The following is a 14,432-nucleotide window of genomic DNA, read 5'->3' as shown; positions in this document are numbered from 1 at the left end:
AAGCACTCATTGTCATTTAAAACAGCTTCAAGCTCTCCAAAATGAACTAAAGCTATCAACATGATGGGAAGTAACAACTGCTCTGATGATGCTCAGCAGCCTTTTTACTGTGTAGCAGTTTTTCCAGTTTTCTCGAGGTGGTCCGGCCTGTACTTTCATGTAATACCGATTCATTTTGACAGTGTCAATCACATGTTCAGCAAGACCATGATAACTCTGTGTGTGACACATAAAATCAAATCGCTTTTAAACTACTTAAAATATAGTTTCTAACTTTCTCTCCTGCTTCATGACTTTTTTATGCACTGAAATTAAAGGAGCTCCTGATTTCTGACTGAGCCACATAGAGAAGAGGAAACACAGCCTGTGGTTTGAGCCACAAGTCTTCCTTTCAGCAGATTTATGATTGATTCATGTTCTCATCAAACTTCACACAGCAGAGAGGAAACAAGGAGTTCAGACAAAGAGCACAGCGGGAATTTCATGAGCAGCTGTTTGATCTGTTTATTTAGTGCCTCTGTGTTCACTTTACTGCTACATGTGTTACTCGAACATTTGAAGCTATTTATTTATTATCAAAGAACCATCAAGTCGTTTAATGTAAGTTCTCATATTTTACTTTTTAGATGCACATTCATTTTAGTTTGCATCTGTGTGGGTTTCCTCCATGAACTCCAGCTTCCTAACAGCTGTTCTTATCATTATTTATGATATGTTCATTTAGTTATTCTGTTTTCACTTCATTGCTCCCCGAAATCTTGCGAACAGAACATTTGAAGTCATCTATTCTCCACATCAGAGAGACATCAGTGTTCAAGGTTGGTCCTGTGACGGGCTTTAAGTGTCAGTGTGGATATAAAGTTATAGCTCCTTGTCCCATATTTCCCATGTCAAACTCTGAACACAGCTTCCAAGTCCAATCACTGGACTGTGCTTACAGCTGGTGGCCAATAGAGGGAGACATTAATTCATTTATAATTTATTGTAAGGAATGAGAAGAGTTGATATGACTGAAGAACAGAGGAATGATATTGACTTTGGACCCTATCATGAAAATAATCAGGCCTTGGATGGATGTCATAGTGATCAAAGCATTTACATTAATACACTTTAAAAATACAGTTTCATTAATAAAGTTTTATTGGACTCAAATAAATAGTAATCATGTGCAGATTGATTCAAATATTGATAATTTTGATACCAGCATTTGTATCAGTGTTGATCAATACGAGTGTAATGAGCTTGATGCTTCAGTTTCTGTTCTCCTGTGTGCACCGCTGCAGTTTCATCAAAGAGGCAACCTGGCTGTCTGTGTAAATGCTGCTGCTTTCAGGTGTCACAGAGCAGCCACAGTTTGCTTCTCCTCTCTTGTGTTTTATGTTTTACTGTCACTGACTCAGCAGTGCCAGGCAAACAAGTAATCGAGTGTGCTCAGCTAACCAGGACCGTCCAGCAACGCAGTAAGCAGAGAATATCTATGTAGATAACTGTGGTAATAGTAATATTTCAGTTATATTACTTTAATTTTCAAAGTGGGACCGGCTGATTCTTACTCATAAAGTGTCATTTATGCTAAAACATTGATATAATACATTTATCTGACTGAAACATTTAAATGAAAACAATTACAGGAATTGAAACAAATATAACAAACATAGTATGACTCAGATTTAATTCAATATAATTACCCTGTTGTGCTAAATGTGAAAAAGATACTGTCTGATTACTGTAGTTAAAATACTATTAGATGTGCTAGATTATTGTTTTTTATTTCGGTCCCAGGTTTTAACTAATTAATAATCCAAAGGACAAAAGAAAAAACTTAATGGGCATGAAAACTCCTTCATTCAGAATTAGCAATCTGATGATGTAGTTAATAATTAAAAAGTATTGGTACTGGTATCAGTATCAGTGAGACAGGCCTTGTATTTTACTTGGTATCAGATTAATATCAAATCTTGCACACACATCTTATTGCACACGTCCAGAAATAGTGAAATATTAAATTTATTAAACTGTTACAATTTCAGCACCATGGACAGCGCACAAGGTTCTCACTGCATGAGCTGTGCTCTCTAACACGTGACTGTTTGTCGTGGTGGACCTGCACAAATTTAGCTGCATGCACATATAGATCTCTCTTTCACATTTATGGGCATAGGTTAATAATTTTCATTAAAAAGAAAAATGAAATAATTTACTGTTGTACTGTTTCTAGGGTCCCTGTCCCTGGGTTACATCATATCACTGCAACAGTGTAATTATATTTGAAATAAGAAATCTCAAGAGAATCTGTCACTCTCTCTGCCCACAAAACCAGATCTTTGTGTAACTTCAGACAGTCAGATCCTTGTCATTCTCCACCTTTCTCATGCAAAAACACCTCTCCAATATAAACACTGGGTTGTGTTTAGAGCTGGTATTCAACAGAGGGCGCAATTTAGTTATTTATTGCAATGAATTAGTCTGCTTGGCTGACTGTTAAATATTCCAGTCCTTCTACTTGTAAGTCACTGGGTGTCCATCTGAAACTGGGAAATTAAGGAGGAGTCGGCCTCATTAAGTGCTAAATGACCCAAGAGAACAGCCTTGATTGCTGCCACCATGCCTCGCAGGGTAACTGCACATTTATCACCTCCAGCTGGGACTGCAGAAACTGCAGGATCATGTCAACTGTGGGGGTCCAGCTGGTGGACCACACCAGGAGGTCAACAGCCACCAGCAGAAGGATTAGTAGTCCTGGTGGGTGGTGTAAAAGACTCCTGTAGTGTTCTCACTTCTGGATCAGGCTGGATCAGGGACTACAGAAACTGCAGGATAATGTCAACTGTGGAGCTGGATTATTGTTGTGTTTTTTGTTTTGTTTTTTTGTCTCCTTTTTTATGGCACAGGTAGGCAGGGCACCAATTCACTGAGCCTCTGGCACACCTGCTACTCGTCAGACGCTTTCATCAGAAGCGTTCCTAAGGAGCTGCACGATGGTCGTCTAGTGTCAGAGTATTGTCCTTTTCAGGGGTGTCTGTGTAACTGTTCGCCCGCCTACCGGAGCTTGTGGAGATCATCTTCTCCGAGTCTATACGGAGATTCAGTTCATGTCCCAGCACCTCACCTCTCAGTCTCCCTCCGTGCCTCTTAAGTCTGGCTTCTAATAACTTCCCCAGTGTCTATATGTCAGACTGTATCAAGTAAGCTCTCCAGTTCTTGTTTATTTTCCCGTTTGTGTTCTTTTCGGTTTACGGTAAAACACCACTAACACTATTATCCCTCCCCCTGAGATCATAAGCGCCACCAGTGTATGTTCACCCTGCACGTCCTGGCTCTGTGTTTCCATACATGTCCTGTCTTGTAAATACGTTCCTTCCCTGTATATAGCCTTTCACTGTAAATAAACTTTCCCCGAACTTCCGTGTTTTCTGCTCTTGAGTCCACCCATAGCTACACCTAACAACAGGCTGCCAGCCTGAGCCCTACTGGGAAAAGGTGGAACAGTGACCCCCTTCACCTGGGACAGGAGGACCTTCAGAAAAGGGTGTCCCTTTCTGAGTGGTGGGACAGTTGGAAACCAGGCCATGTGGGGCCAAAGTGGGCCCACCAGGATCAACCCCACCTCTTTGGTCTGGACCTGGCAAAGGAATGACTGGAGGAGGGAGTATGGAGGGAAGGCAAAAGGGTTTGCCAGGTTGTCACACACAAGGGGAGGGACATCGTTCTGCAGGGAGACAAACAGATGGAAAAATGTTGACTCCCTGGAAAAAAAGAAAAAGGTTGTCTTCTGCCCTGTCTGTTATGACAATGACAAGGTGCCCCTGCAGACACAACAGAACTTACTTGAGTGCCAGGACGACAGCTTGCAGCTCCAGCATTTACAGTGAGGTCAGTAAGTATTTGATCACCCTGTGATTTTTTTTCTCTTACTTAGAAATCATGAAGGGGTCTACAATTTTCAGCATAGGTGCATTTACACAGTGAGAGACAGAATCTAAAAAGAAAAATCCAGAAATCACATTGTATGATTTTTGAACTATTTATTTGTGAATTACTGTGTCAAATAAGTCAAACTTGAGTCAAAAAATGTTAATATTTGGTACAGACGCCTTTGTTAACAATTACAGAGGTCAAACGGTTCCTGTAGTTCTTCACCAGGTTTGCACACACTGCAGGAGGGATTTTGGCCCACTCCTCCATACAGATCTTCTCTACATCTGTCAGGTTTCGGGGTTGTCGCTGAGCAACACAGTTTCAGCTCCCTCCAAAGATTTTCTATTGGATTTAGGTCTGGAGACTGGCTAGGCCACTCCAGAACCTTAATATGCTCCTTACGGAGCCACTCCTTGGTTTTCCTGGCTGTGGGCTTTGGGTCATTGTCATGTTGGAAGACACAGCCACGACCCATCTTTAATGCTCTAACTGAGGGAAGGAGGTTTTTGCCCAATATGTCACAATACATGGCCCGTTCATCCTCTCATTAATACAGTGCAGTCGTCCCCTATGCAGAAAAACACCCCCAGAGCATGATGCTTCCAGCCCCATGCTTCACTGTACGTATGGTATTATTGGGATGATACTCATCATTCTTCTCCCTCCAAACACGGTGAATGGAGTTAAGACCAAAAAGTTCTACTTTGGGCTCATCTGACCACAGGACCTCCTCCCATGACTCCTCTGGATCATCCAGATGATCCCTGGCAAAATTCAGACAGGCCTGGACATGGGCTGACTTAAGCAGGGGAATCTTCTGTGCGATGCAAGATTTTAAACCATGATGTCTTAGTGTATTACTGATAGTAGCCTTGGAAACGACCAGCTCCTCCCGTGTAGTTCTGGGCTGATTCTTCACCATTCTTGGTGTAACCTGGACGTGTGTCCCTCTATCTATAAAGAGATGATCTATACTGCTCGCCCAAGTGCAATGTCTACAATATCCGAATCTAGGTTTGGGAAGGAGATTGGCGGTAGCAACTCTGTAAGAGCAATGAGACTTCCAACCCACATAACACGCACGACCACAGGCTTGTGAAACAAAGTTTGCTTTATATATTTCCTTTTGGATCAGTTCCCTTTGCTCATCCTCAATGTAGGGATACCTCCAAATGCAGTAACCATCTCAAATGCATCACAAAAATAATTGAAACAATCAAAATAGATGTAAGACAAGAAACACAATATTTCAACACCCCAAAGAAAAGGAAAAAGAAAAGAAAATAGCATGTGAGTGTCCAGTTCCTTATGGTGTCAGTTTATTCAGTTACCCACTGTCTTGGGTTAAGAACTGAAAATGACCTGAATCTCAGGCGGAGAAAAAGTAGCAAAGAAAATGATAAGGTATCTCTCAGGTGGGCTTCCTTTTGTTTTTTTCCCTACCGCCCTCCTGGTACGGCAGGCATCAACGTGTCGGCGTCCTGACACAGAGAAGGCCTCCACAGCAGCAACAGTGTCTTAGACCCACGATACCAGCTCCTCACTTGGCACCCATGGAACTGTACCTCAAAAAAAAACCAGTCTGCACACAAATACGCAGAATGTTAGATGTCCACATTCCTTAAATGTCCTTGTTCCTAATGTCCTTGGTTCTTTTGAAATATTAAAATAAATTTGCATCTTGTGACACATTAAAAGTAAATACACCGTATTACTGTGCATCACCCGCAGTTACAGTAACAGCACAGCTATTGCACGTGAACTGCGCATAACCACTTAGCTGGCCGCGGCTGAACTAGCAGACCCAAGAAAGTAAAAACATTAGACACTCATAATAAACAAAACTGTCACAACATTGCAATACTATGAAAACACGTCTTAAACATCATTAAACACATTTACTACTATTCTGACTGGTTAGTTATTTTTTCCAGTGCATTGAACTGCAATAGCGGTGCTAAGTGAGCTAGGCTAACTCACCAGAATAGTTCAAAAAGTTCAAAGAAATACTCCGACTCCTTTCAGGTAGGTACCCGTCTGTGGTTCACCGCTAACGACAGCTCTTTCACAAATGTTAATTAAACCTCTTTCCTCTCTTTCAACTGGAAAAAACCGTGCTCCGCGGCAGCATGGAGTTTTTCCTTGCCGTCCTTTTTCCTCTACACCACACCTTCACGCGCACGGAGCTGCAGATGGTGCCTTCAGGGCAAGCCCGGAAATTAAACTATCAGACAAGGACTACGATGCATTCAAAGAACCCTGTACTTCTGATTGCTGTAAATCTTACCAGGGTTACATTGGCATCACTGAAACCCCACGAGGAGAGATCTTCCGTGGGGCCGACGGACATTGACAGTCATCGTTAGCCTCTTCCATTTCCTGACAATTGCTCCAACAGTTGTTCTTTTTTCACCAAGCTGCTTAGCAATTGCCCCGTAGCCCTTTCCTTTTTTTTTTTTTTTTTTTTTTTTTGTGTCCCGTTTGGATCTATAGCCATCAGAATTGTTGTCTTAAGGCCAAGAAAGATGCCAAGCGGATTTATTTTACCAAGTGGATCATCATGGCCTTGCCATATTGGTCCATTTGATTGACCTTTATTATAATTATGAATTTATTTTATTTTCAGTTGCTACAAACGGGACAGACATGACTTGGGGATAGGGCAGGGAGAAAGAATGAAAGAAAGAGAGGGAGAGAAAGAAAACCAAAGGGGAGAAGAGACGGTGAGAAGGGGGGGAAGAAAAAAAAACAAAAAAACACCTGGGTCACCTGTATGGAGAAAAAAAACAGAAGAGAAAGCAAACAACAAAGAGCAACATAATAAAAAAAAAAAAAAGCACCATCACAATGAACTAGCTAGCAGTAGATAACAGTAGATACTAAATAATAAATGATATTGTGCAGCACGCAAGATAGACAGCGCACAATGTGCTTTGAGGCAGCAGCCAAGAAAGCTGTAGTCCGCGTCTGTGAACACCCATGTGTACACCTGTGTGCATACCTGTGTGGATCAGCGCACTTGCATTCCAAAGGTTTCTCCATGTAATGATCTGCTAGGGAGTGTGGGGGGCCACAGCCCCGTCCTCCAGGGTATGAAGCAGGTATGGAGGAGATCAAAACTCCAGACATCCAGATGCCCCCAGAACACAAGAGACCAAGGAAGACCAACAGAGGGGCAGCCGTGCCACTGTCCCAGTAAGAGCTAAGGAGAGTCCCAGATGAGGGGTCATTCAGCAGCCGCGGAGCAGAAGCCAGGGGGAGTTGCAGTGACGCGCCCGTGAGCTCTGCCGGCAGCCAGCTGTGCCTGAGTGACCGAGCCCCAGGCCGAGAGGCCGGGGGGACCCCACCTCCGAAGTGGCCCGAGCGAGCCCCAGGCTCCAGGCCCCGATAAGCGGCCGCCAAGGAGTGAGCCGGTGTGTACCCGGACGCCCACCCCCAGACACAAAGAACCACCAACGCACCGATGTCTGAGGGAGTCCGCCACTGGCAGGGGAAGTGGTGGTGGGTGGAGATAGGCCTCCAAACCTTGGAGGGCCTGAGATGTCCCCAGAGAGGTGGCACCCGTAGCCCTTTCCAGCGAGGTCTACAGTTTTGTCTCTTGCGTCTTTTGACAGCTCTTTGGTTTTGCCTATGTTGCTACTTAGACTTGGCTGGTGCCAGGATGACACAGGTGTCTTTATGACAGCTAACGACCTCAAACAGGTGCTACTTATTTAGAATCATGAGCAGAGTGTAGCTGGACTATTTGAAAGCAAAATAACAGGTCTTTGAGGGTCAGAAATCTGGCTGATAAGCAAGTGATCAAATACTTATTTGACACAGTAATTCACAAATAAATTGTTCGAAAATAATACAATGTGATTACCGGATTTTTCTTTTTAGATTCTGTCTCTCACAGTGGAAATGCACCTATGCTGAAAATTGTAGACCCCTCCATCACTTCTAAGTAAGAGAAGTTGCAAAATCACAGGATGATCAAATACTTATTGACCTCACTGTAAATGTCTGAGACAACCAATGACTGATCTAACAGCTGCTGAGCCGAGAGCCTTCATGGACTGTGCACCAACCTGTTGGGGAGTCATCTGTGAGGACCAACTAGTGGTAGGTTACAGGACCCATCCCTTGGCCCTCCTCCAGGCTGGTTGAGTACCCTCCACCGATGGAGAGCTCGATGTAGCCCCTGTGAGACCACCACTGTTGGGACTGTGTTAAAACATGCTTCAGTTTCTCACATTTTTTATGCAATCCTTGTTCATCCTACAGAGTTATCAGTTTCATCAAAAAAAAAATCAGGGGTTTGGGGTGGGATTAAGGAAGTTTCAGAGTACTGCAGATTCCTCAATCTGTAGATGATAGTACATATGAGTCTAATGGTGCACGTCACCCCCTCCCTGTTTGTTCTTTGTTTCTCTGAGCAGACTGTGATGACTGCATGTGTGGAAAAGACTGTTGTAGGTTTGGTTTATTTTTATCTGCTGAAAATCAGATACCACAAAATTTCTGTCTGGGCCTCCAAGAAAAGAGGAAATGCAGCCTGTGGTTTCAGCCTGAAGTCTAACGTTTGTCTTCTTTAATCTCAACACAGCACAGTGGAAATGTGCAGGTATGACAATGTGTGAAAACAGGTTAAAAGTAGCTTTATTGTGGTGATGACACATGCTGGACTAAAGAATAAATAAAGCATGTGGGCATCAAGAGAAACAGAGAAAAGCTTGTTTCTCACGCTCATGTCTTTAAGAGTCTCTGCATGGACGTGCTGTAAATGTTCATTTATCTCTGAAATAAATAAAATCATCCATCACTCTCTCTGTCCACAACATCATATACAGATACAGTGATACAAATAAATCATTTAAAAATCATGCAATGTGATTTCCTGAATTGTTTTCAAAATCCTGTCTCTCACAGTGGGAATGCAGCTACATTGTGAATTTCAGACCCCTCCATGATTTCTAAGTGGGAGAACTTGCAAAGTCGCAGGGTGTTCAAATACTTATGTTCCTCACTGTATGTTTTTCTTCTTACTGCAACTTCCAAACATGTCAGTTCCTCACAGTATAACACAAAACTCCAAAGTATAATCACTGCTTTGTAACCAGCAGAGGAGCCAGTAAATCATCTATACCTACTGATACTAATGTGTCTGTTTGGCTGCTGTTACAGAAATGGTTCCTACACCTGTGATGATGACGTCAGTGTTTGACTCCAAACTGTCTGCTGGACTCTGCAGCATCACAGAGTCCCCAAGTTTTTAGGCCTTTTCAGACTTCATGTCTGGAGGCATTACAACCTCATGACATATTGATATGTACTGAAATTTTTGCACTTACTTAACATAAGCTGTAAATAACATAAAAACATGAAGTAACATCTTAATGTATTTTTCCTTTCCCACAGAAAAGTGGAGGGAAGGAAAAACAATCTAAAACACTTCGATATCAACATGTTTGTCAGCTCACTCTGCAGGTGGGGGAGAGATATAGGAGTAGGGATGGGTATTGATAAGATTTTCACGATTCCGATTCCATTTTCGATTCTGTTTAACGATTCGATTCTTTATCGATTCTCTTATCGATTCTTTTTAAAAAAGGAGAACACTAAGTTCGATTAGCTTAGAACTTTGTTTTATATCTTCTCTTTGAACAAGATAGAAATTTAGGAGTAACATGGCCTTACAAACCCAACAGTGAGATCTTAAGAGATCCAGCCTGGCTCTTCAATGGGTGTCACAGGGTCCCCAGGAAAAAAAATTGTAAATGTAAAATAATAAAATAAATATTCTTCTGTAGCAATAACAAAGCATAACATAAATTATTCAGTAGCAATTACACAAGAATATCCAGTAATGTCCCTGCCTACAATTAAACACATTCACTTACCTAAAATTGGGGGCATCTGCTGTGGCAAATGGGTTCAAGCCAGTGTTTCCAACTTAGCGACTTTGTCGCTATATTTAGCGAGTTTTCAGACCCCTTAGCGACTTTTTTTTAGAAAAAAGGTCGCTAAAAAAGGACGTGAAAGCGCGTATCGATTTTACTCTCAACAAGCAGTGGGTGCTGTAACGCAGTCAGTTCTTCTTTTACTCGTATGCTGTTTTGTGGATCACAAGGTTTAAAACTACTCATAAACACACACACAAAGTAACTCCACCAGAGTGCCTATTTCAGGTCACTTTTGCCGGTCCAAGCCCGGGTAAAGGAGCAGGGTTGGAATTGTGACATTAAAAAAAACAATAATTGCTAAAATAAATTTAATTTGTAGTTCTAAATAAACTAAATGCATTTAGGAAGTTTTTTACTCACTTTATGTCTCTTCCACGATGTTATTTCTCTCTCCAACAACATAGGTTACAATTAGATTAGCATGACCAATTATGCAAATCAGGCGATGACATCATTTAGCGACTTCTAGCGACTTTTAGGACAGCCAATAGCGATTTTCCTTACTGAGGAGTTGGCAACACTGGTTCAAGCCTTTTACCACAAACTTAGTCACTGCTCGGTGACATTCGTCTATCCTGGCCTGAAAGGAGACGCTACCGGTAGACTGCAGCGAGAACTGCCAGCATCTGAGCCAGACTCTGTCTGTCTCATCATGGTCACCTAAATGCACAGTAATAGCAGGTTTTGTAATAAGGCAGATTGCGCTAACATAATATGCACTGTTAGTTGATTATTTACCTGCCGCATTAACGGGAGAGGACGTGCAAACGTTACCGCTGCTGCTGGGTTGAGATTCACGAGTCCGGAGCGGAATTAAAAACATGACATTCATTTAAGGTTATCACGTGTTTTGTGAGCAAATGCTTTTGCATATTCGTAGTATTTCCTCCCTTAAATGAAGTATCTACTTTGCAAGTATTGCAAGTTGCCCTGTTGTCATCCGTTCTCGTAAACTTTTGAGCGTTTGAGCCGCTTACGCGCCGTGTTTCCTGCCAGGTAAATGACGCTCCGCAACGTGGTGACGTCATTCGGGGCGACTGGAATCGATAAGGGAATCGTTTGCAAAAATGGCAAACGATTCCAAGGAATTGAAACAGTGGGAACCGGTTCTCAACAAGAACCGGTTTTCGATACCCATCCCTATATAGGAGAGGTAGAGAATGAACTCAACCTGGGTGTCTATTGTCTTGTGTCGTTTGGGAGATGATTGGATGATGGGGTGGGTGCAGTTTTCTCTGCGGTTGGGTCGGGTGGGCTGCCCCGGACTCTGTGGGGCTGGGCGGTGCTGCTGCTGTGGGCCCCTGTAACAGGGCAGCCCTTAGCGGCTGGAAACACAGTGAGACAGACCAAGGCAAGTGTAGTGGAACAAAGTATTTATTTGCTATATGGCTCTCCTTACAACAATTAAATGGTCGCGCTTCTTCACAGCACAAAAAAAAATCCACCCTCTAATGAGTGGATTTGGCACTGGCAGCCTTAAATATGTTCAGCTGTCACAGACTTAACCATTATTCCACTCTCAGGTAAATTCTTAAATCCCAACCTTCCACCACAGTATACAATATATCAATAAGAATAAATAAATACATAAATACATTTTCACATTTACATATTAATAAATATTTCACACTTTAATGTTACACCAAACCCAATATTATAAAAACCCAGAAACCCAAGCACAAAAAGATTCACCACACTCTTTACCCATGGTCTCTCCCGGAACCTTTAAATGGTGTCTGGACCCCCAGGGAAACATTTGCCCAAACACCTTAAAGAGGACACAAGCAAGAAAGGTGAGTAATCATTAACTTACAAACACTTATTTGCACCACTTTTATCCCTTGATTTCACACACACATTTGCATTAGTTTTCCTTATTGGTAAACCTTAATCTCAATCACCATTCTTCTCTCCTGACAGACAACCACCACATTCCTTGACGAGGAGCAGCTGTGCAGGATCTGAAATAAGGCCACCAACTGATTTTAAAATTCCCAATAAATAGTCAATAAATATTTAAACTTCTTGTGTGCAAATCCATGCTTAAAGTGCAATGCTCATAAATTGCTTGATAAGGTGCTTTTAATAAAGTGAAAGGTGTGCTCTAAAGTGCTATACAGACAATACAATATAAATAAATGCAGTAAGGGAGTCCTCTTCCTTACAGCCCCTGTCCGGATGGGCCTGGGCCCCCTTGCCCTGGTGGGTTCCAGAGTGTGGGGGTGGCTACTGGGGTCAGCGGGGGAGCTGACCCCAGGGAGGGGGAGCTGACCCCAGGGAGGGGCCGCTTTCCCCTCCCTTTCCTCCCTCCCCATCCTCAGCTGCCTCCCTCTCATCTCAGGCCCTCCAAAGTATGGAGGCCTATCTCCCCTCACCACACTCCCTGCCAGTGGCTCAGACGTTGGTGTGTTGGTGGTTCTTGTCGACTGGGGCTGGGCGCTCATGTATGTACCGGCTCACTCCTGGTGGCCGATTGGCGGGGCCTGGCGCCTGTGGCCCGGCTGAGCCCCTTCCGGGGGGTGGGGTGCCCTCTGGCCTCTGGGCCTGAGGCTCGGTCCTCTCTGGCACAGCTGGCTGCTGGCAGAGCCCACGGGCACGCCACTGCAACCCCCTCTGGCCTCTGCTCCGTAGCTGCTGGGTGACCTCTTGTTTGGGGCTCTACTCTACTCAGCTCTTCCCCGGAGGGTGGGAAGGTTGCCCCCCTTTGGTGGTCCTCCTTGGGTCCTCGTACTCTGGGGCCTCTGGATGTCTGGGGCCTGGATCTCCTCCATACCTGCTTCATGCCCTGGGGGACGGGGCTGTGGCTCCCCACACTCCCTAGCAGATTGTTACATGGAGAAACCTTTGGAATACAAGTGTGCTGATCCACACAGGTGTGCACAGACACAAACTACAGGGAGTGCAGAATTATTAGGCAAGTTGTATTTTTGAGGAATAATTTCATTATTGAACAACAACCATGTTCTCAATGAACCCAAAAAACTCATTAATATCAAAGCTGAATGTTTTTGGAAGTAGTTTTTAGTTTGTTTTTAGTTTTAGCTATTTTAGGGGGATATCTGTGTGTGCAGGTGACTATTACTGTGCATAATTATTAGGCAACTTAACAAAAAACATATATATATACCCATTTCAATTATATATTTCTTTTTTTACCAGTGAAACCAATATAACATCTCCACATTCACAAATATACATTTCTGACATTCAAAAACAAATCAGCGACCAATATAGCCACCTTTCTTTGCAAGGACACTCAAAAGCCTGCCATCCATGGATTCTGTCAGTGTTTTGATCTGTTCACCATCAACATTGCGTGCAGCAGCAACCACAGCCTCCCAGACACTGTTCAGAGAGGTGTACTGTTTTCCCTCCTTGTAAATCTCACATTTGATGATGGACCACAGGTTCTCAATGGGGTTCAGATCAGGTGAACAAGGAGGCCATGTCATTAGTTTTTCTTCTTTTATACCCTTTCTTGCCAGCCACGCTGTGGAGTACTTGGACGCGTGTGAAGGAGCATTGTCCTGCATGAAAATCATGTTTTTCTTGAAGGATGCAGACTTCTTCCTGTACCACTGCTTGAAGAAGGTGTCTTCCAGAAACTGGCAGTAGGACTGGGAGTTGAGCTTGACTCCATCCTCAACCCGAAAAGGCCCCACAAGCTCATCTTTGATGATACCAGCCCAAACCAGTACTCCACCTCCACCTTGCTGGCGTCTGAGTGGGACTGGAGCTCTCTGCCCTTTACCAATCCAGCCACGGGCCCATCCATCTGGCCCATCAAGACTCACTCTCATTTCATCAGTCCATAAAACCTTAGAAGAATCAGTCTTGAGACATTTCTTGGCCCAGTCTTGGTTTCAGCTTGTGTGTCTTGTTCAGTGGTGGTCGTCTTTCAGCCTTTCTTACCTTGGCCATGTCTCTGAGTATTGCACACCTTGTGCTTTTGGGCACTCCAGTGATGTTGCAGCTCTGAAATATGGCCAAACTGGTGGCAAGTGGCATCTTGGCAGCTGCACGCTTGACTTTTCTCAGTCCATGGGCAGTTATTTTGTGCCTTGGTTTTTCCACACGCTTCTTGCGACCCTGTTGACTATTTTGAATGAAACACTTGATTGTTCGATGATCACGCTTCAGAAGCTTTGCAATTTTGAGACTGCTGCATCCCTCTGCAAGATATCTCACTATTTTTGACTTTTCTGAGCCTGTCAAGTCCATCTTTTGACCCATTTTGCCAAAGGAAAGGACGTTGCCTAATAATTATGCACACCTGATATACGGTGTTGATGTCATTAGACCACACCCCTTCTCGTTACAGAGATGCACATCACCTAATATGCTTAATTGGTAGTAGGCTTTCGAGCCTATACAGCTTGGAGTAAGACAACATGCATGCAGAGGATGATGTGGACAAAATACTCATTTGCCTAATAATTCTGCACTCCCTGTACACCTTTCTTGGCTGCTACCTCAAAGCACATTGTGCGCTGTCGATCTTGCGTGCTGCACAATAACATTTATTATTTATTATCTACTGCTACCTAGTTCATTGTGATGGTGTTGTAT

The 14,432-nt window shown here is 43.4% G+C and overlaps 1 long non-coding RNA gene across 1 annotated transcript; it reads right to left on the bottom strand.

Annotated features, from left to right (window-relative positions):
• Positions 1-5,011: 5,011 nt before the first annotated feature.
• On the bottom strand, positions 5,012-6,210 carry LOC146579908 (uncharacterized). Its single transcript, XR_014891677.1, has 2 exons — positions 5,899-6,210; positions 5,012-5,500 (listed from the first exon to the last, which is right to left on the bottom strand). It is a non-coding gene; the product is annotated as an uncharacterized LOC146579908 (long non-coding RNA).
• Positions 6,211-14,432: the final 8,222 nt, after the last annotated feature.

This window comes from Mchenga conophoros, linkage group LG3, assembly GCF_057382185.1.
Source record: "Mchenga conophoros isolate Kocher_MC1m ecotype Shallow Benthic linkage group LG3, M_conophoros_male_GT1.1, whole genome shotgun sequence".
In the NCBI taxonomy this organism is placed as follows: domain Eukaryota; kingdom Metazoa; phylum Chordata; class Actinopteri; order Cichliformes; family Cichlidae; genus Mchenga; species Mchenga conophoros.
This window is presented reverse-complemented; position numbering and strand designations above follow the sequence as displayed.